The 23,980-nt window shown below is 41.2% G+C and overlaps 1 protein-coding gene across 20 annotated transcripts in view; it reads right to left on the bottom strand.

The window, feature by feature from the left end:
• ANK2 (ankyrin 2) overlaps positions 1–23,980 on the bottom strand; it is a 340,186-nt gene that overhangs the window by 304,404 nt on the left and 11,802 nt on the right. Inside the window, exon 1 of one of the 20 annotated variants that reach the window (XM_030479958.1) lies at positions 9,541–9,572. The exons of the other annotated variants lie outside the window; for them this stretch is intronic. The gene's annotated coding sequence lies outside the window, so the exon portion shown is untranslated. Of the gene's footprint in view, positions 1–9,540; positions 9,573–23,980 lie in introns of those variants that run through there. 20 annotated transcript variants of the gene reach the window in all.

The following is a 23,980-nucleotide window of genomic DNA, read 5'->3' as shown; positions in this document are numbered from 1 at the left end:
TGGAAAACAAGGAACTTCTCCAAAAATGACCATGCTTTCATGGTTAAAACCTGCGCGCTTGAATATGAATATGCTGTGCCACAGTGGTCATCACCAACATGTCGGTTAGAACTACATTGATGTGGATCTCAAATACCAAGATACAGATAAACAAATTCTATGAAATCCTAAGGAATTACAGTATTTGCCAGTAATTCAATCAGCAAAAGCAAATGCTGTTGATCACACACAAGGTCCAATACTGTGTTGCAGTGTTTTGCCATTTTTTGTTTTGTTAACTAATATCAAATAAAGTAAAAGAAAGCAAAAAACCTTTTACTATTTCACTTCCCTTCTATTTGGCACTGCTTGTGTTAGACATCAAGTCCATGGAACAACCAGCTCCAGATAGCAATTTAATCTGAACATGAAATTCAGTTTTTACAGAAGTAATCTTCATTTTCAGCATAAACAATTTAAAAATCATTTTCCAATAGGTCTTTGCTCTTTCCCCAAAGACTGGAACTGTGATATTTTCCAAGTTCCTTGAGGTTTCATTTGAGTATTCTCTGCCCAAGTGACCACAATCTCATGATATATCTTGAACAGTTATATTCCAAATAGTTTGGAGCATATCTATATATTAATTTACACTGCAAAGGTCAGATTATTTCACAAAAACCTCAAAATTCTGCATATCCTTCTCATACATCAAAGAATATTGAATGAAATAAAGCCTTCCATACATTTAAATATAAAGTCCCTTCTAGTCATAAACCAGTTGAGATAAGCTTCACTTCACTATGTTTAGAAGCCATCCTGACATCCACATCAAACGCTCCTGCAGAGTAGGTAGGTGGCAGTAATAAGAAGATAAGCCGAGGTGACAAAGAAGATAGTGCACTGATTTACATGAATCACTCAGACCATAACACCATCTCGGAAGACGGACTGATACCGTTACATCACTCCATATTACACTCATCATCTCTCACCTTCATTTCCTCAAAATGGGAAGTTGCCACAGTAACGTTATTTTTTAATGCAAGCGAATTTCTTATAAATATTCAGTAACGTTCTACACAATACAAGTTATATTTGGATACATCTCACAGATTGTACAGGGTGCATACAATACTGCAGTGATTCCCAAAAAGTAGGTCATACGAGAGTAGTAGACATGAACACTTCTGGTGGTGTAAGAGAAAGGCAATTCCAGATTCATTTGATAATATTCCCTGTACAGCAATAAAAAGTATGAACTATGTTGTACATAAAGTTTGTTGGCAGACTTTACAAACAGTAAATAAGGAAAAAAGGGTGAGAAGAAAAAAAAAGCATTACCTTAGCATCTTGCAGCTCCAAATATATATACACACACAAAATATTTTTCTATATAAATACATGCGTATATACACACACATATATAAATACATTTCTTAGTATTGAGAAATAAGAGGAGACTAAGTAGTTTAACTCTTTAAGGGATAACAGCAAATATACTCCCAAGCACATGCCTTTGCCATCAAGCTTAGGTTAGTGCTCATAACTTCAAGGTTTCCAAACTTGGATTTACTTTATCTTGTATTTACTTAGTACTGAGTTATCACAGAACAGGTTTGTTATCCATTCCCTCTCTCTGCTTACCATCATACAAGTAGCAAAAGAATGCAAGTCACTTATGATCTAGCCAGCTTACAAGTATATAATTCTGAAGTTAGCTTTAACATGTTTCTACGTCATCTTTTTTCCCCATAGGATCTTAGAATCAAATTGTCAAAATGTACTTTTCCCCTCCTGCGGTGAAAAAGCCCTCTAAAAACAAAATGAAACCCCAGCTTTAGCCAACTGGAAAAAACAGTGAAACTACCCATATTCTGCCAGAGGCTACTCACCACATAATTGAAAAAATAAGTCTTTGATGGGTATGCATTACGTAGCCTGAACATTTGCAGCCATTCTTCCTCCTGCTTAGGCTGCAGCAATGAAGACTCAGGTATAGGACACCAAGACAAGGTGTTCTGAGCCACAGGACAAGTATGACAAGCAGAGAACCGAGCAGATACTAAACCCTTGAGACAGCAACTACGCACAGACTTAATCAAGTTTTGCTTCCATAAAATAAATGGAGGTCAGGAGAACCATGGCTTAGATATTTTTCCTTGCCTTTCATCAAGACCAGATCATCCTGGCCTTTGTAATCTTCCTTTTGAATCCAGACAGCTACTGAAAACAGCAGATTTTCAAGAAAATGCATTTAGTTTAACATGTTCTGAGCACCATTACAGAAGATAGGTGTTGCAGCCACTGATTTAATGCCCTGGAAACTCATACAACAATTCCACACATCTTCCTCTTCCTTCAGACAGAAGGGCCTCAAGTGTACATCATCTCTTCACTGTTTTAGCCTCTTTTTTTACAGCCAAAATAATAGCTTGTGTTAATTGGCGATGCAACAGGTTTTATTCAAGTGGTTTCAGTAACATGATTGCAGTCATTTGATCTACAGTCCTTCAAGCATCAGATACAGGTTAAAAATTACTAGCAATTAAGCAAGTATAAGATGCACCTAGCACTGTAAATTCATACACATGAAGTGGGGAAAAGTCCCAACATAACAAATATTTTGATGGGTTTTACCCCCATTCACAAGAATTCACAAGGTAACACTTGGACAAGGCTGAGATCTTTTCAGAGAACCAAAAGTTTTACACAACTCTTAGAAACTGGCAATTAATACCATTAATAACAGAATAATTGTCTAAAACCAGGTGATAAAGAATCAGATGTGGAAAGTCTCAAGAATCAGATCCTTAAAAGCTAAAATCCAGCTCAAACCAACACTCCTATGTGTGTGTGCTGCACTTGACGTTCCTTCTTTCCTGTGACAGGTCTAAGTGAATCTAGGACTTAACCTGGGCACCAGTAAAGGTCACACGCTTTGGGCACTAAAACCCGAGCAAACAGGAAAAACCATCCCACAAACAGCAGATTAAACATATTAAAAAACGTTTTTATTTGCTATTCAACCACTGTTCTCTTGGAATGACAAAAAGAGGCAAGGGATGAGAGGAAGATCTTGAAAGCCATTCCTGCATTGCACTCCTTCACTGCTGGGACCCCTCAGCCCTGGTACTCACTGCACGCCGGGCTGGCAGCTGGGAGACTCGGGGATAATTTAGAAGACGATCACTCGGTATAGTCCCTCAAGGCACAGAGCTGTGTAGAAATCACAGTAGAAGAGACAGGATATTTTCATATCCCTTGGACAAACTGAGCCATCTCCTGCACACATCATGCCACAGGAATTCCAGTAGCCACAGCTGTACATTATTAGTGAGTCACTTCAAAGACTAGAAGTGGAAACCTTTTTAAGTGCTTGTACACCATTACCTGATAGTATAATGGAACACTCACATCTGAATACTGCTTATTCCCAGAAAAAGGAAAAAAAAAAAAAGGCCTCTTTTCAAAATTAAACCAATAATTTGTTTCATAGTACATGATAATTTTGTTTCATCAGTGTATGCACTCTACCTATTCCCTTTCAATCAATCATTCAAAATCCATTTTACAGAAGATGGACAAAGGCGAAATGCTTTATCTTCTTAAGCAACGTATAGCAAAGAACAAAATGTGCCAACTGCAGGAAGCCAACCAGCGTGCAAGCACCTGGGAGCGGCAAGCACTCAATGCAAGAGCAAGGGAGGCAGCCACTGAAGATGATTTACTGAAGCAAGTCTCAAGGCAAGAAGCACTTTGATTAATGGATTTAATTGTATTTATAAAGATTTCTGCTGTCCCTCTGAATCAAAGCAGCATGTCTATAAAAGCTGAGGAGAACCCTGGAAGGCATCCTAAGTGACATCCTCCTTTCCAGGCACGCAACCTATGCTGGCACGTAGAACATCCAGTGGCGGCTGCGTTTCATGCAGTGAGGAGAATTTCAACACTGATACACAAGAGGCAGCAGCTGCTGTTGGACCAGCTGTACCTTTGTGTCTTTCCGATCATCAGAACCACAGAGCACACTGTGGCATGGCATCAGCCCAGCTGCTCTGCAGGTCAGAGCACAGGCGTATAAAGCAGAGCTCTCTAACTGCAGGCAATTAAGATTTTAAGTCACTGCCTATGTTGAAAAGGCCAAGAAATGAGAAGAGCCCATAATGCCATGCTTACTTCAGCTCAAACAGTAACATGGCTTTCTCTGCTTACAAACCAACTCTTTACCCAATCCATCTATTTAAAAATTGATACTTATTCCTAGTAGTCACCAACTTTCTGTTCAAGAAATAAACAGAAATCGGAGCTCTTACAAAGAGGTGTCTCCTATTCAATATCAAAAACATCCCGAGACCTGCATTTGCCATATAATGCACAAAATGCGAAATTCCTTTGCAGCTCATCTTGTAGCTTCCCTCTAGGTAGATTAAAATTGTAAACCCAAACTGATTTATTTTAAGTAATCTGCATGTGTTAAAATCTCACCACTGCCCTACGCCTTTTCCCAGAAAAAACCAAGAACAAACAGCATTAGGTTCTCTTTCCAGAACTTCAAATAGCAGATAGGAAGATACCTACTGAAGATGTTTCTTACTCAAGTAAAACAATATACTGCCATCAATAAAGCTTCAGAACTTGGACTTCCATAACCTCAAGCCTGTGCTGAGCTACAAAATAAAACTCATAATAGAGCTCAACTATTTTTAACAGCATGTGTTAGAGTACCATAGGTCAAAATAAAGTTCATGGATCATCATGTTACACTTTTCTTAACACATCAAAATGGCTTTAGATTCAAAAAGCATGTGGGTAACTAAGGTTTGTAGAAAATGTTCAAAATTAAGTGCCACACATATATATGTTGCTTGTTTTAAGAAATTCTCTCCCTTCCAAAATGAATTTTCAGAGTGACCTAAGAGATGATGAGTCCAATTTTCTATTTTACATATATATGTGTGTCCATATATATATATATAAAAATACATATTTGACACTTATTTGCTTCTTTTCTCCAAACCACATTGCAGAGTTGGGAAAAAAATGTAAAGTGAAAGCTTTTCTCGGGGGGGGGAAGGGAGGGGAGAAGAGTGGGAGAGGATGACGACGTTCCAAAATAAGCTGAAATAAACTTTTAGAAATAACAGGAAAAGCATTTTCAGGCCACTAGTTTAATAAGACAAGACTTCTGCAAGCTAAAAACAAAACTAATGATACCAATGTCTCTGAAACTTAACCTGTGGGCTCAGACGAAGGTCAGTGAAGTCGCACAGGAAGGCAGCCAAGGGGCCAGCCTCAGTTTCTAGTTTCACTGCAAAGGTTCAAGGTGAGATGGAGAGGAGATTTGCAAAGGTTCAAGGTGAGATGGAGAGGAGATTTTGGGGGGTGGAAAGGCAAAAGGTTGTCTCTGGAAGTGGAACAGGCGTTGTGCTGAGAAGCTAGCATGGCACAGCTAGCCAACTAAAAACAGTGAGCTCCAAATATACAAGTCATTGATATTCTTTCAAAGAGAACATCTAAAAATGAACTCATTCCAGGTGACTATGATAGACTCAGCTGGAAGGAGCCAGAGACACAGTTTATGCCCATCAGGAGGGGAAGATACCAAGGAGTCAGCTCTGCGAAGGGAGGCCATGACAGCTTGGCACTCCCTGGGCTGGAATCGTACTTCAAAAGCACGACACTCATGGGGTGGACAGTCCCACGTTCATCCCACCTCCAGCTCAAAACACCCAGCATACATTGAAGCTCCATGTAAGGTTTCCCTCTGCAGAAGCCACACAGCCAACATTGCTGAGCTTGGGGACAAGAGTGGGAATACATGCTGAAAAGCAGTGGATATAAAAAAAGGCAACAGAATCACATTTACATGACTGGTATGTAGTTTGTATGATCATGAAACTAACGCCGTTTATAATAAGATGTTAGATACAAGATAATAAGAAAAACTATCTTCAAGTCTACGAGTAATTGCTGTGCACCATGACCCATTTAGGAGGCCTAACTTTTAAGTAAAAGTTGCTACACAGAGTTTAAGAATTTTCTGTTCTGTGTAATTCACCAGCCTTGACCAAGCTGTTCTATGGAAAAACACATATTTTGCTTCCAAGCAGACAGATATCCCACAGATCTATACAGTCCTGTCAATTTATTCTTCTAAGGAAAGGCTGAGGTTATGAAGCTTAAAATGCAACTATTAATTATATATACATGTAATTATATAAAGATATATATAAAATATATATTACTTTGAACATCAGAGTTTATAGAGTTCTAGATAACCAAACTCATTGCACTTGGTCAAGCACGCCCAATGAATGGGACTGAACAACTTTCAGGAGTTACAGCTTCCAAGACTTAAATGCCTAAATAACTTCAGATAGCAACAGCAGCAGCCACAGGAGGAGACGTTTGCATACCATTATCCTCAACACACAGGAATTACATATTTAAGTCCTTGTCAGAGCCTGCATTAGCTTGTCAGTGTTAAGGCACAACAAAACTCAGTGTCACAGTTAACAAATGGAACGCTCTCCAAATACTAGATCATGACTGATGATGAGCACAGCCTCTTCTCACAGTTGCCCCAAATCAATATTCAGAATTTATTGCCAAAATTACAACTTAGCCCCTCTAGCTGTGCACACTTACATGCAAGCATATTATAGCATGAAATACATTTGTAGGACGGGTTTACAAAGCATCTATTAATCTAGTTATGTCTGGGGAACACACCCTTCAAATATCTTGTTTGATATTGTATTTCTATGGTCCCCTCATAAATGGCTGTAACATTAATTTTTGTGAAAAAGAAGGAAGTATCACCAACCCTGGTTTACCAAAACATTTAATGACTTGCCCCAGGTCACACAGGAAATCTGTGGGTGATGCAGGGAATGGCACCTGGGACCTCAGAAATCCCATCCCAATATTCCGGCCCTGCTGCCATCCATCCTCAGCAGTACTTAATATGACTAAATTACTGATGTCAACAAAAAGCAGAATCTGACTTTCAGATGAGCTGATTTGTACAATGGTTCAATCCGTAACTTTTGTCTCCTTCAGACACTTAGATATAACATGCTGGGCAAACAGCCCATCTAATAACCCTGAAAAGCTTTTGGCTCAGCCTGCAAACACATTAGCATTAACTTAAATCTGCTGCTTTGTTTACTATATGAGGTATCTGCTTATGCTCTATGCCTAAGTGATACCAATTAGAGACCCAATACAGAGCTTTCAGAACAATTTACAGCATGAGACTAGAGCTACCCACTAATACAAAATTTAGTCAACTTTAGCTGCTATTTATTCCCCCAAAACATTATGGTCCCACAGTCTCCTTTTTCTTTTCCAGTCATGAACCTGTCATGATTTACATTCAAAACCTTCATGAAAAGGTGATTCAGAAAGTGTCAGAATCTGGGTCCACTTGCGCTGCTTCTGAAACGGATTAAGGTGACTCCAGTCTTGCATCTATATGACTACGGATTACAGCAAAGCCATCCTTGATTTAAGCTGCCAGAGAGCAAAGCAGGAAGATCACTGAAGATTCTGCTTTTTGGTCTGTTTAAACCCACACAGCCATATAGGTACCAGAGTAAATCACTGGATGGGAGGGCACAGCATTCAGCAACAAGAGGCTTTTCTTGTTTCTTTAGGGTTACAAAGATAGCAGGCCTGGGAGGGGTCTAGTGGTACCCAGAACACCCAAGCAGCATTGGAAGTGATAATTTATTGACCATATCTGTGTAACTTAACACACCAACTGAAAAGACAAGTCAAGGATTTTATCTGGACCACTGAATTACCCACAGCTCACTAGGGTAAGCAGATTGCTGCAAGCCAATGAAGTCATCTGGCAAAGCCATAAGCAAGATTTGTAATAAAAATCACGCTTTGCTTTCACTGGGTTTCGGAGGGAGGAGGGGGAAGAGAAAGGTAAGATTTTTTTTTTTATTATTATTTTTAAATGCTTAGAAACAAGTTCAGGAATCGTTACCAAGACACCCAGCTGGAATCCAGAGTCACTAATTACCCAGATGGGCAGCAAGGGAGCCGATCCAAAAATCTGTCCAGCTCAGTGGAGTGCTTTTTATCGATCGTTGCAGCTTCCAGATCAAGCCCTAGAATACCAGGGCTGACCTGACTAGTACTGGCTTAACCCTGTAAACCATCGGGTGCCAGCCCTTGCATGGCTCTGCCTTTTTGAAAGCACGTTGCTGTGGAAATACAAATGATACACAATGCAAAACCAAAGTAGCATAGAACACAGAATGGCAAAAGAGCTTATTTTAATGTGTTTTCTTGCTTTTCTATACTAATATATTCTTCTGCCTCCTGCCATCAGAAATAGGGGAGGTTTCTTAATAAAGAACGCAGCATGAGCTCATGAACACATCTTCCTACATGTCACTTTGCTTCCAGTAACACCTCCACAAAGATCAAGGCCATTTTGCAGAAAAATGAGAGAAGCAAATGGCTATAGAAGCATTTCACGGACACAACCCCACCACGTAAATTCACTCATGACAGTTTAAGCATGTTCTCTGAATGTGTTTTCCCTCTTCAATGCTCTACCACAAAGAAAAAGAGAGTAAAATAACAGACTAAATTAGGAAAGATGGATTTACATTCCTGGCAATTTCTTTTCTCCCACCTCTCCGCCCCCTCCCCCCGTACAAAAAAAAATAGGAAACTAGAAGTAAAAGCAAAAGCTAAACCCATCTGTATTTCAAATGCCGACACACCCAGGGGCCTTATTCAGTGCTCCAGCCCTGGGTTCTGCACTGTCAGAATCCGTACGCTGCTGCCAACGAAGCCCTAAGCCTGTAAATCAGCTAACTAGCATTGCTTATTTAAATTCCGATGGAAAATAGGAAGCACGGGACTTAACATGCTTGTCTACTATTCAGGCTCCTCGGTGAGAAAGAAAGGAAAAAGAAAACCTCAGGAACTGAGGACATTTTGCTTCCCTTGTTAGTTTAAACAGAGGAATCAGACACCCCGACGATCTCCTCCAGCATCCCCCTCCCATCATACTGCAGGGAAAATTCTTTCGGATGGCTCTTCACTGAGGCTACAGGAATTACTGATAAGTCCCACTCTGCATTTCCCCAGCCAGCATGATGATCACTCTCAGCCAAGCCCTGTAGAAATGCAGAGTTCAGCATCACTGAGACGAGCCCCCCTTCCATACAGATCTTCTGAAGATGCAGCAAGAGTACCTGCATCCACCAAACCTACACCGTGCCAGGGCGTCACAGAAAAAGGTATCTCCACATCTAGCTATTCTAACAGCGGTTTACTACCCAATACCCCCATCTCCCTGACCTATTGCTCTGCCAGAAGGCAGACTGCCTGATTCTACTGGGGGAAAAAAAAGTTCCTATTCTCCCTCCCTGCTGTTTATCTCAACCATTTCTTACACAGTATAAGTTCTGGGGTCACCATCAACAAATCCCAATGGGAAGAAATAAAGCCAAACCCCCACCCGAGCTACACCAACAAAAAGAACACCCTCACAAGCGCTACAAGGGGAAGGGACCCCGGGTAACTTACGCCGTAGTGTATCCCCTCTCTCGGCAAAGCGTTTTGGAACGCCTCCCTTCACACCGTGCTGCCGCCAGCCAGCGCTAAGAGAAGCCCTCCCTTTTCTCCTCCCTCCTTCCCTCCCTCTCCCAGGATGTCAAAGCCACCTCACGCCACCACCTAACCCCAACCTTGACCTCCAAAACATCACTAGAGATGTGTATTACAGAGCTGCTAGCACCAGTAGCAGTGCCAGCGCTGGGAGAGGGGAAGAAATGAGAAAAGCAGCTGATTGAAAGCAGTTTTGCTAGGAGAGCAGCTGACAAACAATGCTGCTTTTGTTTAAAAACACATCCAAGTCTGCTTTACCACTGCTTTATAATACACTTCTGTGGCTACAGCTCTGCTAAAATAAGGATACTAGAGGTGCAAAGCTTTTGGATGTTACTCAACATACCGGCTTAGACTTACCCTAACTTTGCACCTCAAGCATCAGCATTTTAATAGAGCCGTAGTCACAGAATAAGAAAGTACATCTAAGCCAGTACTTTGAGTAGCATCCAAAGGCAAAACTCTGGGAAAGGAAAGGCTGGGAGAACTAGAAGGAAAGGCATGTCATGGGATAGGGCTGGCAGACAGCAAACAACGCTGGTATCAATGTCTCATTAAAGGAGCTTTTTTTATTTTTAACCCTCCATGCCATGCTGCCTGCTACTTTGGGGTTTTTTTCCCCCAATGAACTTTAAGAGCTTTAAGGAACAAGTTTAGTACGGGAAATTAGAAGCTAATTTCATCACAAGGATTTAGATCAACTTCAGTTCAGGACCTAACCAGGTCTCATTTAAGTAAATAGCTGGGTTTCCTACCAGTTCAGAGGGCCATGTCCTCACACCCACACAGAGAGCAATCATGAGGATTTTTAACATAAATTTGCTACTCTATCCCATCCTTCATACTACAAGCACAGATCCAAGCCTCCTTTTTGAGTGCAAAATAACTTGGCAGAACATCATTGCAGTGGAGAACAGAGCAGGTCAGCAAGGTAGTGGTCACTGGGAAAGAGAAGGAAATATTCTAGGTCAGCAACACCAGGGTTTATTTTCTAAAGGGGTTTCTGAAAATGCAGTGAGGTTCAAAGATGACAGTTAACACCTCTCATTCTTCTCCTAATATATCATCACTTCACCACAGAATGGACAAAGCTGAATGCTCTTACAATTTTAGGATTTCCTCATGCAACAGTAGGATCTAACAGGGAAGAGTACTAGCTATTTTCCCCAGCTGTGCAGTTTTCTAACTAAGAAAAAAAGCTCTGTCTTAAGCATACAAAATCTTGTAGTGCAAGCACAAGGATCTTGAAGCTTTAATTGTTTCAGCCACATAAGGCTTGATAATTTTGGTCAGAAAACATTAACCCACACATCAAGAAGTAACAGAAGACAGGTTTTGATGTGCTATTAAAACCAGAAAATTTTGGAGCAAGGTTTAGAGAAAACAAGAAACTCAAAGAAACTCAAAAATAGAAAGAACCTATCCTATGTTGCTGTATACATTAGCTCTGGCCAGTGCTATCTGGAACTGATTCTGAGAAAAATTTAACAGTTCTCAAGACTGCTCCCATTAAAATCATAAATGAAGATAGTTATGATGGATTTTTTTAATAAAGAGATCTCTTTCTGTACTTACCCCCTAAATTGAGTTATGCTGCCATATCACTGACATAAGATGATTGAAGTGACCTACAACTTCATTCCAAGACCAAAGCAAGTGGCAGTATTCTCCATGCAGCCTGCTGAGGCAGAGTATTTTGAATCTTGCAGCACAAAACCTGCACCAAGTATAATACAAAGGGATCCAGGAACCAAGCAAGCTAGGAAATTGCTGCATTGAAATACATGGCATGAAACATTCATTTGTCTTTCCCTTATTCCTCTTCGACTCATTTTCCAGATATATCTAAGTTGTTTCATTCATAGCAAATTGAATCAATAATGCTTTTAGCTCTGAGTACATAGAGAGTTCAGCATAATGCTGCACCCCTTTCAAATCTAACCCCTTCCAGAACTAAACAGGAGCAAATCCCAAGCATAAAAGAAATGCTGGAGTAGGTCCAGCATAGCTATTTAAGTTGTTTGGGTTTTTTTTACAAGTAAATGCATATATAGACACATACATTGGGGGTCTGAAAAGGATGGGGAAAACAACGATATTTCAGTGATTCTTAGTGGGCTCCACTGGGTGTCAAAGCAGCTTTGGTACGAGACTCTCCTCCCTTGGGGTGGGGAGGAGAGCAAGGCATTTAACTAGTTTATGCTGTTCTCCCACACTTCATTTGCTGACATTTGAGCAGTCCAGGCTTCCTCAGCCTGCCCTGCCTTGCCATGAGCAGAACAGAACATGCCATTGACCTCCAGCCAGAGGATGTGCTTTTGAGGTTGATAACTTGTGACTCAGCTCAGTAACAAATTAAAATTCCCAAACCACCAGATTACTGCCCAAAGGTGCATTTCGAGGAGAACTCTCACATCCACTGAGCTTTAGAACGTTCTTTCCACCCATGGAGTTAAAGCCTTTCTTACATTACAACACAACTAACAAAAAGAAGTGGCCAAAACAACCTGTCACCAACCAGCAGAAGGAAGAGTTTCCTCCTACCAGAGAATGCTTCAAGGGTTTCACCATAAGAGTTTTCTTCTGCATAATAACAGACTACTAAAGCAAAGCAAAATACTTCTCTGCAGCAATAATTCCTTCAGCAATAAGCTAATAAAGGCCATCTCTGAGAGGAGCCTTTCCTGTGCTATCTCTCAAACCACCAAATGAGGGACAGCTTTCACCTTCCTGGTAGAGCAAGCCACATACCGCCAGAAGCACTTGCCCATGTCCAAGTACCAGCTTTGAATGACTGTACATCAGAGCCTTGGGTATGGTGGTATTTCAGAAGCAAGTTTGTTAGTTTGGGTTTTAAAGTTCCATTCTTCATGAGGGTTAGTTCATGAAGCAACAACTGAAGGGATCCATCACAAGTTTTATATGAGCAGCAGACACATACTCTTCCCAGGGGAGTCTCCACCTATAGAAAGATCAAGATGACATCTACCCACTCATTTGGATCCTGGCCCACTCAGAACAATCTGTTTCTTGAAGCCAGCTCTGTCCCTCCCTACCTAACCTATCCATCACTAACTCCAAACCAAATCCCAAATGAAGAGTCACCTTCATCAGAGGGAAAAGCAAAAAAAAATAAAAGCATGACATAAAATAAATAAAAGTTTTGAAGGGATGAGAATCAGGAAACAAAATGAAGCCAAATTAACAAGATGTGGATGCTAGGTACTCACTTCTTCCTTGGAAGGGTAACTTGAAAGAATTGTTCTATGTTCTTTCCATTTTTCCTCACTGTTGTTCACCTTCCCTTTCCTCCCCCTCACAGCCTCACTGGTAAGAAAGTCTAACTTCATTTACAGCATAGGCAAAAGGAAATTCTCTGGCATTTGTTAATTTCCGGCATTATGTCTTCCAAATTAAATTTCTGTGCATCTCTGTTTAGTGTTGGGGACATAATTGAAGGAGGTTGTTCCTCAGTTCAGCCACCAGCATGAGCCAACCCAAAGACCTTCCCAAAGCCAGGAACAGGCAGCTTTCAAACCAACCTAACAATTCCCCTGAGAACCAGAACCACAGCAGATAGCTTCCATTAACATGCCTGGAGATGACCACACTGTAATCCTTACATACAAACACACAAACCCACACAGACTCCATCTAGTCTACAATACTCGACAATACTCAGATTCTAATTTTTTTACCAAGAAAAGCTATAATCTTATCACATCGAGTCACCTTATAGACTATGGAAATGAGAGCTACAGTGCACTCTTTCTGGGATAACAGAATTTCCTGTAAAGTAAAAAGATGGAAAAATCACTTTTCTGCTAATTGAGTTCAACTTGTCCTCAGGTTTTCACCTACCCCAAAGGGCTGCTCACTGTCTTTTGGGATTAAACTCACTGCAGAAGCCTGTGGAGCATGCCAAGTGCTACTTGCCCTTGCACATAAACCGTAGCAAAATCAAACTGCCAGAATTTATTGAGAATACCTTTTCCTCTGCACTTAAGCGATGGCTAGGAAAAAGTGTTGAGGAAAATGAGCAGATCCTGAAGCCAAAGAGTGAGATGCTGGCAGGAGGTGGTGTCTGTTTACACCAGGGGGAGGATTTTATAGTGTCTTCTATTTCCAGTTAAAAAAAAAAAAGTTCTCAGCATTGAGATACACCCCTTCAGCCTGCAGATTAATGTGTACTTCTAAACACAAGCTTTTTGTTAAACAGCAACAACTGAAAAAAAAAACCAAAACCCAACCCCTCCTCAGCACATTATATATTTTAATGGAACCATCCTTGACATGTGATATGAAGGCAAATTCATTTCCTGTCGTCCTGACTCAGTCTAATGGACCTTGAAGCTGCAATTTTTCCACTCCTCTAATGACTTGTTGCAATGGAGATGAGTGCTCTGCAAACAGCAATGCCATCTTCTGGCACAGTTCCTGTGAGAAAGGGAACTTGCTGAATACCATTAAAAAGAAAACTCCTGTTTTGAGAAAACAGAAACTCAGACTCCACAATAAATCTCAGATTTTTCCCCTCTCCACTGCACTTGTTGGGCTCTAATTGGTCAGGAGGACTGAAATGGAGCAGTGAGAAGGCACACAGTGCACTGCAGGAGCAAACTCACTCAAGTGTCTCTTAAAGGTGCACCAAGGCTATCACCACAAGTGAAGATTTACACCGACTTGAAGGTAAAGCATTGTGCCTGTGTTGGATGTGTTCAAAGCTCATTAATGTAGGAGCCTGGCAGGAAGAACAAGTAGTCAAACAGAGGCAGCTTTGTCTATCCCTGGGAAAATGTTTTCTGTATCAGCAAACATTTCACACATCTGATCTATTTTCCTTTTGTCTTCCCAGCCAGAAAGTCTATATTAAGCAACAGCAAAGATTGAAAACATGTGTGATTTATATTAAGGAAATAAATAAGTGCTAGCAAGTAATGACTTCCTCTCTAATCGGCATTTGGAGATACAGTAGGGGAGGCTTAAGATAAAGATTTGCCACTAAACCCAATACTGGTGCTCGTTTCCCAAAATTTGCAAGTTTCACTCTCAGTATTTATTGAGAGGACAGACCTTAAAGACTACATGAAAAAGGCAGATGTTAAATATTTCTACTCTGAAATAACATTTGAGGAGAAACAACATTGTGAAATTATTTGCTGTGCCATTTGATAGCAGGAGACCACCCTGGAAATCACATGTGCTGCAAGGATGCTAACCTTGGCATCTCAGCCAAAACAGCCCATACCCTGCTGCTTCACAGATACCACCAATAAGACTACAACCTGCAGGCAAATTACAGTTGATTCCTTTCTCTCCAACATTTTCATTCTGCAACTCACACAGAGATGTAAAAAAAAAAAAAAAAAAAAAAAAAAAAAAAAAAAAAAAAAAACAAAAAACAAAAAAAAACCCAAAAAACCCCCCATCCCCCCCCAAAACCCCCAAAATAACAAAAAAAGAAAAAAAAACACAACAAGAAAAAATAAAACCACCCACCACTTTGCAACACCCACAAAACACACAATTTCATTTGCTCTCTACCAGTGAAAAATAATTCAAGGAAATCAGCCACTTTGATTCTCATATATTGGTTCATTATCAAACTATCACTTCTATAAAGGTATTTTATCAAAGAACAGTCTATTTTAAATGTCTGTGCTTTCACATATGAGAAAGTTATTTTGGGCTGCAATTTGTAAACTGTTGGACAAAGTTGGAAGTGTTCTGCTTTCATTTCCAGACTCTTTGATGCCTTCCTTTGCCTTGCCTCTGCTTCTTTCCCACTCTCTATCAGTTTTGGTTTTGTCCTCTCTCTACCCCATGATTCTTTCAATTGCCACTAAAAAGGGCTTTCCCCAGCTTCCCTGTACAAAAGTTGTCATCTCTTGCGTTTGCAACTAAGTTTAATGCAGTTTTTACAGATGGCTCCCTCTGTAAAGGCTATAGCCTTCATCAACACTTATAAGTAACCTCTTAGCACACATGGTTGGGCAAAAAGAAGCTGGAAAACACAAATTTCAGGGAAAAAAAAAAAATTAAATGTTTACCAGGCTCTTTTTATTATAAAGAAAAATTTCATACATTTCAGACTTGTACAAGATACGTGACACGTACCACCCAAACAGTTCTCAAAGCACTTCAAGTCCTAGTTTTTTATCTTATGTTGGCGAACAAGTTAACAGGCTGCCCCATTAGGAGCCTCATTTTGGAGGCCAATGATCATTAGATGCTTTCTACATTCCCAAGTCCCCATCCTCCTTATGGCAGCACCAGAAAGGGAGAAGACAAGAGGAGAGTTTGAATGCTTTTACAGGCACAGCAGACTTGTCACCTGCCTGATCGTGACACCAGCATGACAAAAGGTGCTACCTTCCAAACGGGAATAGATTCTCACTGCAAAATGTAACCATTCTGACATCTTCTAAATCCCTAATCTTTAAATCTTGGCTTTCTACGCTGAGGCTGAGAAAAATCAGTTTGGTTTGGTTTAATATTTGTTGGAAAGAACAACTGTTTTGACAAATAGGGCTGTCTGAATACATCAGCATAGTGGCCTGGCATGATTCAGAAGGTTATGCCCCAACAGACACTGCTAAAACATTAACAGGAAATGAGAGGAAGAAATACAGTTTTGCAGCCACCGGAACTGCTTTAGGAGCTGCCTCAATTACTTGAGTTACATTAAACTCACAACAAGAGTTCATCTCTCAAGTCTTGAGAGAATCTGTTTGGGAAAAACACTGAAATTAATTCTTAGGTGGCTAATAAAAAGAAAACACCAAGCAAACGGTTTCCCACACTAAGTAGGTCTAGAGACTCTTGTTCCCATAGATTCCCATTAGACTTAGGTTAAGAGTTACATATATGCTCCATTCTCTCAGCAATTCTAACTAGTTGATACTAATTCTCTTCCAGAAATGTGAGGTTTAGTCTTCCACAATATCAAGTATTTCAAGATGAATATGTTTTGATCAGACTCTCTGCTCATATCCTGTCTGAAAGAGGGGAAGCACATTATGGAGGCATGGCCTACAGCTCAAGTGTGTTTCTCAAAAATTGTTTTCATTTACCCAATGAGCCATTTCAGAGCCAGACTATAAAAGCCAGCCAGACAGGCACTTCCAAGAAAACAAGATTCTTACTGGAAGTATCTTCAGTTAAATGAAGTTTATCCTCTGGATGCATTTACATAACAACCTCTAGCACTGTCCTAACGTGTGGTAAATAGAACAAATAGACAACCGCACTCAAAACATGAAGCTGAATAGCTGATACCATCAGGCTCTTCCAGCCAAGCATTTTGTTTGTTTTTTCCATTGGGGGGAGATCAGTCATTCAAAATACTAGTGCTTGGGACTTGCCACCCAAATTCTCATTCAATGCCTAAGTTCATTTTTTAAACATTATTCGTTCGATTTTTGTCATCATCGAGCAATACAGCAAATAGCACAGTTATGTCTAGCAAATACACAAAAGCTAGAGAATAAGCAATGCTCCAGGAAGGTGACTGATAGGAAAATGGTGCTACTGACTTTTTGGAAGCTGAAAATTTAGTTTTCCCTTGGTTTTATTATCAATTCCCAATTTTAAACTACTCCTGTCTCAGTTATTTAGGCATACAATACCACAATGAAAAGCTTCATTTTTTTAATCTTACATTTCCATTTCACAAGTGGCACACAAGAGTTAACCACGCTTCCAACACAAAGGGTTGACAACACACCAGGGCAATTTCCAGAGGTGAGAAAGATACAAACTGTCACATTCAGGAAAAGGCACAGCCAAGATGGAGAGGTTTGAAAGCAAAAGCTGTATTCTTACCTCAGCTATCGCCATTTTTCTCAGTGTGAGAAGACAGCAGACTATCTGGGAAGTTTTTGCAGAGAGATGTGAAATCACAATCTGTAATCCAACCTCATAAGATTAAAAAAAGAAGCAACAATGAAGAACAGGCCACTAACTTTAAGATCTTATTATCTGAGCTGTCTTGTCGTACAGGTTTACTATGTTCATCCTTTGTTGGCTCTAGCAAAGCTACAGTAAATGAAGATTCTCTTCCCATAGAGCTACTCAATATATGAAAAAGCTTAGCAAAAACAAAACAAATCAAATCAAACAGCACTTAGAGCCAAATATAATAATTCTGCAAATCAGGAGCTGAACACAGTGGGGCGTTTTCCTATTGAATTATCTCTTCAGAGACTGCCCAACTACACGAACAAGGTCATTTTACACATGTGCCTAGAGGGTTCTTCAGGCAACAGAGCTGTAACTATAGCTCTCCTTTTGCAAGGGCAGATAAAAACCTGGGGAAAGCACAGAAGACAGTCTATGATACACAAACACATTTACACACAGGCTATCTGAAGTGTGTACACTGCTCAAATGTTTGGCTAGTTGAGTTATATGACTTCCTTTCCGCAGTTCATGCATCTGGGTAAACACAACCATTTCCCCTGTCTGGTGGTGTCCAAATTCCTCCTGAGTCATCCCAACAATGTAAATTTGGAATCAGAAGTGAAGTATTTGTCTTGTCAAATCATGTTCACCAGTAAACAGTTTCCAATAGTATTTCTGTCTGGCAACAACATCAAATAGTAGCAACACCAAGTGTTTGGGTTTTGTTTTGCCTTTTTTAACCTGTTTGGCTCTGGTTTTTGTTGGGGTTTTTTTTGGCTCCCTCCCTGCCTCCCGCCCCCATATTCAGAGTAACATCAATTGGCCTTTCATCACTGCAGTTTTAAAATGAAGTAAACCAGAACCAGGCAATTCTGTGGAGTTTGGATTTTGGGTAGCAGATGACACACCTGCTGCTCTCCACCACATCTCAGAGCTGATTCTGACACCCAGCTCGCTGTCCTCCTTGGAGCAGTAGCTTGATGCCAGCTAGACAGACCAGTTGTCTTGTAAATCAGGATTACTGAATGTTCCTTCTTCGAGAGGCGAGACAAGAGTTTTCATGAGGCAGGGAATCACGACTGATGACACGTCATCTCCAAAAATTGAAGCAGACTTCTTGAAATACTTACTTTAATTTTTTAATTGACACAACTGCTGATCTGCCTTTTTATAAGTCGCATTGGTTGTACTGTCTGTTGTGGGGCAGACAAAAAGCTTAACACATTCAACCTACCTAATCCGAGACAAAAAGTAACCTCATCTGCAATCTGCAGCGTTTCATTCAGGCTTAGAAAAGAGGAGAGAAGACTCTCATCTTTCCTGATTCCTTCTTTCCAACTGTTCTGGTCACCAGTGTAAAATTCTCACATCGGTTTTACAGCCTCACAGTGAAGGAGAAAAAAAAAAAGTCTTCAGTCTAGCAACTGGTATAATAGAAGTGATATATGTCTAGATGCAAAACTGCTTTTGCTTTTGGTAGAATATAATCCTCAACAGAGATATGTAATTGCAATCAAGGGCTACAGTCTATCTCCAGTTAGGTTTGTACAGGTTTTCCATCTACAAGAGGTATATAGATCTGACACAAAATGCCCTGTGCAAACTGTTATTCGGTGCTTAGAAGGATTTCTCCAAATGCATACTGACTTCTGTATGCATATTTATGTTGTTTAAATTTGATAAATAGCATAAAAATTACTTTAATTATACATTAAGTGGGCTTTGAGTGAAATATATACTCATTAACGTAATTAGAAAAGCAATAGAAACATCACCTTTTATAGTTATTTCATTACTTCCTCCAGATCTTAAGTATGGAAAAGGCAGTGGCTCAGCTATCATAACCTACGTTACCATGGTAAATGTTCTGCCACACATAAATCCATCTTCCTACAAACAGGGACCAAAAATACATTTGTGTCATCTCCGAATGAGAAGATTGAATTCTTCACTCCTGTATCAAAGTGTGCTTCTGAAAACACATCTTCATAACTGCGTTTAGGTCGAGATCATTTTATGACAGCTACAGTCATTATAACCATAGAATCATAGAATAGTAAGGGTTGGAAAGGACCTTAAGATCATCTAGTTCCAAGCCCCCTGCCATGGGCAGGGACACCTTGCCCTAAACCATGTGGTCCAAGGCTTTGTCCAACACCTTGAACACCGCCAGGGATGGAGCATCCACAACCTCCCTGGGCAACCCATTCCAGTGCTTCACCACCCTCACTGTAAAGAACTTCTTCCTTATATCTAATCTAAACTTCCCCTGTTTAAGTTTGAACCCATTACCCCTTGTCCTACCACTACAGTCCCTAAGGAAGAGTCCCTCCCCAGCATCCTTATAGACCCCCTTCAGATACTGGAAGGCTGCTCTGAGGTCTCCATGCAGCTTCTCTTCTCCAGGCTGAACAGCGGCAACTCTCTCAGCCTGTCTTCATACAGGAGGTGCTCCAGCCCTCTTATCATCCTCGTGGCCCTCCTCTGGACTCGCTCCAACAGCTCCATGTCCTTTTTATGTTGAGGACACCAGAACTGTACGCAGTACTCCAAGTGAGGTCTCACGAGACCAGAGTAGAGGGGCAGGATCACTTCCTTCGACCTGCTGGTCACGCTTCTTTTGATGCAGCCCAGGATACGGTTGGTTTCTGGGCTGCAAGCGCACACTGCTGGCTCATGTTAAGTTTCTCATCAACCGACACCCCCAAGTCCTTCTCTGCAGGGCTGCTCTGAATCTCTTCTCTGTCCAACCTGTAGCAGTGCCTGGGATTGCCCCGACCCAGGTGTAGGACCTTACACTTGGCTTGGTTAAACTTCATAAGGTTGGCATCAGCCCACCTCACAAGCATGTCAAGGTCCCTCTGGATGGCATCCCTTCCCTCCAACGTATCAACCGAGCCACACAGCTTGGTGTCATCGGCAAACTTGCTGAGGGCGCACTCAATCCCACTGTCCATGTCACTGACAAAGATGTTGAACAGGACCGGTCCCAACACCGATCCCTGAGGGACACCACTCGTTACAGGTTTCCAACTGGACATCGAGCCATTTACCACAACTCTTTGCGTGCGGCCATCGAGCCAGTTTTTTTATCCACCAAGTGGTCCATCTATCAAATTGATGTCTCTCCAATTTGGAGACAAGGATGTCGTGCGGGACAGTGTCAAACGCTTTGCACAAGTCCAGGTAGATGACGTCAAGTGCTCTGCCCCTGTCCATCAGTTCCGTGGCTCCATCATAGAAGGCGACCAAATTGGTCAGACAGGATTTCCCCTTAGTGAAGCCATGTTGGCTGTCACCAACCACCTCGTTGTTTTTCATGTGCCTTAGCATGTTTTCCAGGAGAAACTGTTCCAAGATTTTGCCAGGCACAGAGGTGAGGCTGACTGGTCTGTAGTTCCCTGGGTCTTCCACCTTCCCCTTCTTGAAAATGGGGGTTATATTACCCTTCTTCCAGTCATCAGGAACTTCACCTGACTGCCAGGATTTTTCGAATATGATGGACAGTGGTTTAGCAAATTCATTTGCCAGCTCCTTCAGGACCCGTGGATAGATTTCATCAGGTCCCATGGAATTGTGCACATTCAGGTTCTTAAGATGGTCTCGAACCTGATCCTCTCCTACAGTGGGCCTAAGGTCTTCATTTTCACAGTCCCTGCATCTGCTTTCCAAGACTTTCATGGTGTGGTCAGAGCATTTGCTGGTGAAGACTGAGGCAAAGAAGTCATTAAAAACCTCAGCTGTCTCCAAATCCATGGTAGCCAGTTCTCCTGATAGCTTCCGGAGAGGGCCCACGTTGTCCCTAGTCTGTCTTTTATTTGCTACGTATCTATAGAATCCTTTCCTGTTATCTTTTACATTCCTTGCCAAACTTAATTCTAGCTGGGCCTTAGCTTTCCTAACCTGGTCCCTAGCTTCCCGGGCAATGCTCCTATATTCTTCCCAGGCCGCCTGTCCTCACTTCCACCTTCTATAAGCTTCTTTTTCCCTCTAAGTTTCCTCAGCAGCTCCTTGTCCATCCATGGAGGTCTCCTGGCCCTCCTGCTGCACTTTCTTCTAGTCGGGATGCAACACTCTTGAGCACATAGCAGGTGATCCTTGAATATCGACCAGCAGTCTTGGGCCCCCCTGCCCTCCAGGACTGTATCCCATGAAACCTTACTAAGGAGGTTCCTGAAGAGGCCAAAGTCTGCTTTCTTGAAGTCCAGGGCAGTGAGCTTGCTGCACACTCTTCTCACTGTCCTGAGGATCTCAAACTCAACCATCTCGTGATCACTAGAGCCAAGGCTGCCCTGGAGCGTTACATTTCCAACCAGTCCCTCCCTGTTGGTGAGCACGAGGTCAAGCATGGCACCTCTCCTTGTTGGCTCCTCTATTGCTTGAAAGAGGAAGTTGTCTTCCACACAATCGAGGAACCTCCTGGATTGCCTGTGCCGGGCCGTACCGTCCCTCCAACAGATGTCAGGATGGTTGAAGTCCCCCATGAGGACAAGGGCCTGCGAGCGTGAGGCTGCTCCTATCTGTCTGTAGAGCGCTTCATCCACAGAGTCCTCTTGATCAGGCGGCCTGTAACAGACCCCCACCGTAATGTCCCCCATTGCTGTTTTCCCTTTGATCCTGACCCACAAACACAATAACTACAGCTATTAAGAGTTTAAAGACAAAGATTAAAGTAATCGGCCATTTACAGTAAGAAATTTTTATTGTCTTTGATTTTGAAATACTTTCATACTTTACTTTTTCTGCTCTAGTCCTTTTAACTTGCTACAATATGAAAAACATAGCTTTAGAATGCACCTTAGGCCAGCATTTTCCAATTTTTTGGTCTTTATTATGTATCATTATGTGCTACTCTAGCCACTTCACTAGGAGAATAAGTCTAGAGGACTTATTGCCATTTCTTCGTTAAGCATGAAGTCTTTGGTACATATACTCTATTTCGTCTTTAAAAATATATATATTTCCAAAAAAACAGACATCAAGTAAACCTTCATTTATCTTTCAGCAAAGAGCATGACGCTGTTTTGAGTAAGACTCGATATAGATTTTTTTACAACAGTGTATTTTCTACAGCTGAGCCTCTGTTTTAAGTAGCCAGCTTCACAACATTTATTATTACAAATTAATTTCTCTTGGGAATTGCTGAACAAAGACGCTATGTATTCTGTAACAGTGAGCCACTCCAGGCATTTGCAAATTTGTTCTTCAGGTTGTATGTACAAGTCTTAGAAATTCCATTTGAAATCCAGCTGAATTAAAATTCAAGACAAAACAAGTATTGCTACACTGTTATCTCTCCAGCCTCTTACATAGATTCAGTTCACATCAAGATGGGTTTCACAACATCAGCTCACACCTCAGCATCAGCTTAATAATGATTGGCAGTGTATTCCACAAGTAGAACTTGACTAAAAAGGCTTAAGAACATGTTCTGAAATTTGCTGCCTTTAAGTGGATGCTGATTTTGTGATTTGCAGAAGCAATGCAGACTAATAAGGAATTTCAAGCAGGAGCTGAAATCAAGGTGGCCAACTTCAATTCCTTGTTAATAATCCATCCGCTCCTGCTGCTATTTGGTTTATGTTCTGGGGTTTGTTTGTCGTAGCAATAGTGCTGTAGGGAGCTGGAGGATTGACTTGGAGCTTGTTTCTACACTACATGACATTTCTAGTATTTCAAACCCGTAGATCATAATTAGCAAAGTCATCGCGACATTCTATTATTAATCTCAAAAAAACCCCACTATGCTGTTGCTCAGCAGTTTTCTATGACTGAAAGGAATCTCTAACTCTGCAAAGCCTTGATGAAAGGAAAAAAAGGGTGAAAGGGCAGAAATCACAGCTGCAATACACCCATACTTTCACCAGCAACAGTTAGCAGGAGAAGATGGATATGCTGGAGTATTGCTGCCTGTTGGTGATGCACCAGTAAAGCTCAATGTCAAAAAGTCCTGCAGGCACTGGTCAAATTAAAACTCAATGCGACAACAGAAGGTGCCCATCTCCTCGAAGGAGATGGCCACCAAATGCCTCAAAGGGCAGATATTCCAAGAGGTTTACGTATTTTTACAGAAGTGAAACTTAAAAAGACAAGCCAACTGCCTTTCCTATAAAGTGGGGATTAATGATAGGTAAAGGTCTGGGGTGAGATGCACCACTCCAAAACAGGCACAGTAACACGCAGGCTAACAGGTGCCAAGAATAACAAACTATGTTTAGTTGCACTGAGGGCTGTGTCAGGTCACATTACAGATAACCATAGCTTTTTACCACCCCCGCCACTGCACCTCACCTCTATATTCTATCATATCTGGATTGTCTCAAGTAGCCTTTGAGGCAATCCAGTATTTCTTAATATACAATTACAAAGGAGACCCCCAGCTCCATCAAGTGCAGACAAAAACATAAAACCTTGACAGAGACTTCTTTGTATCCATTGGCACATCTGAGCATCACCT

The sequence above is a fragment of the Strigops habroptila genome, chromosome 3, assembly GCF_004027225.2.
Source record: "Strigops habroptila isolate Jane chromosome 3, bStrHab1.2.pri, whole genome shotgun sequence".
Lineage (NCBI taxonomy): Eukaryota > Metazoa > Chordata > Aves > Psittaciformes > Psittacidae > Strigops > Strigops habroptila.
Note: the sequence above shows the minus strand (reverse complement) of the source record. Positions and strands in the feature narration are given on the sequence as shown.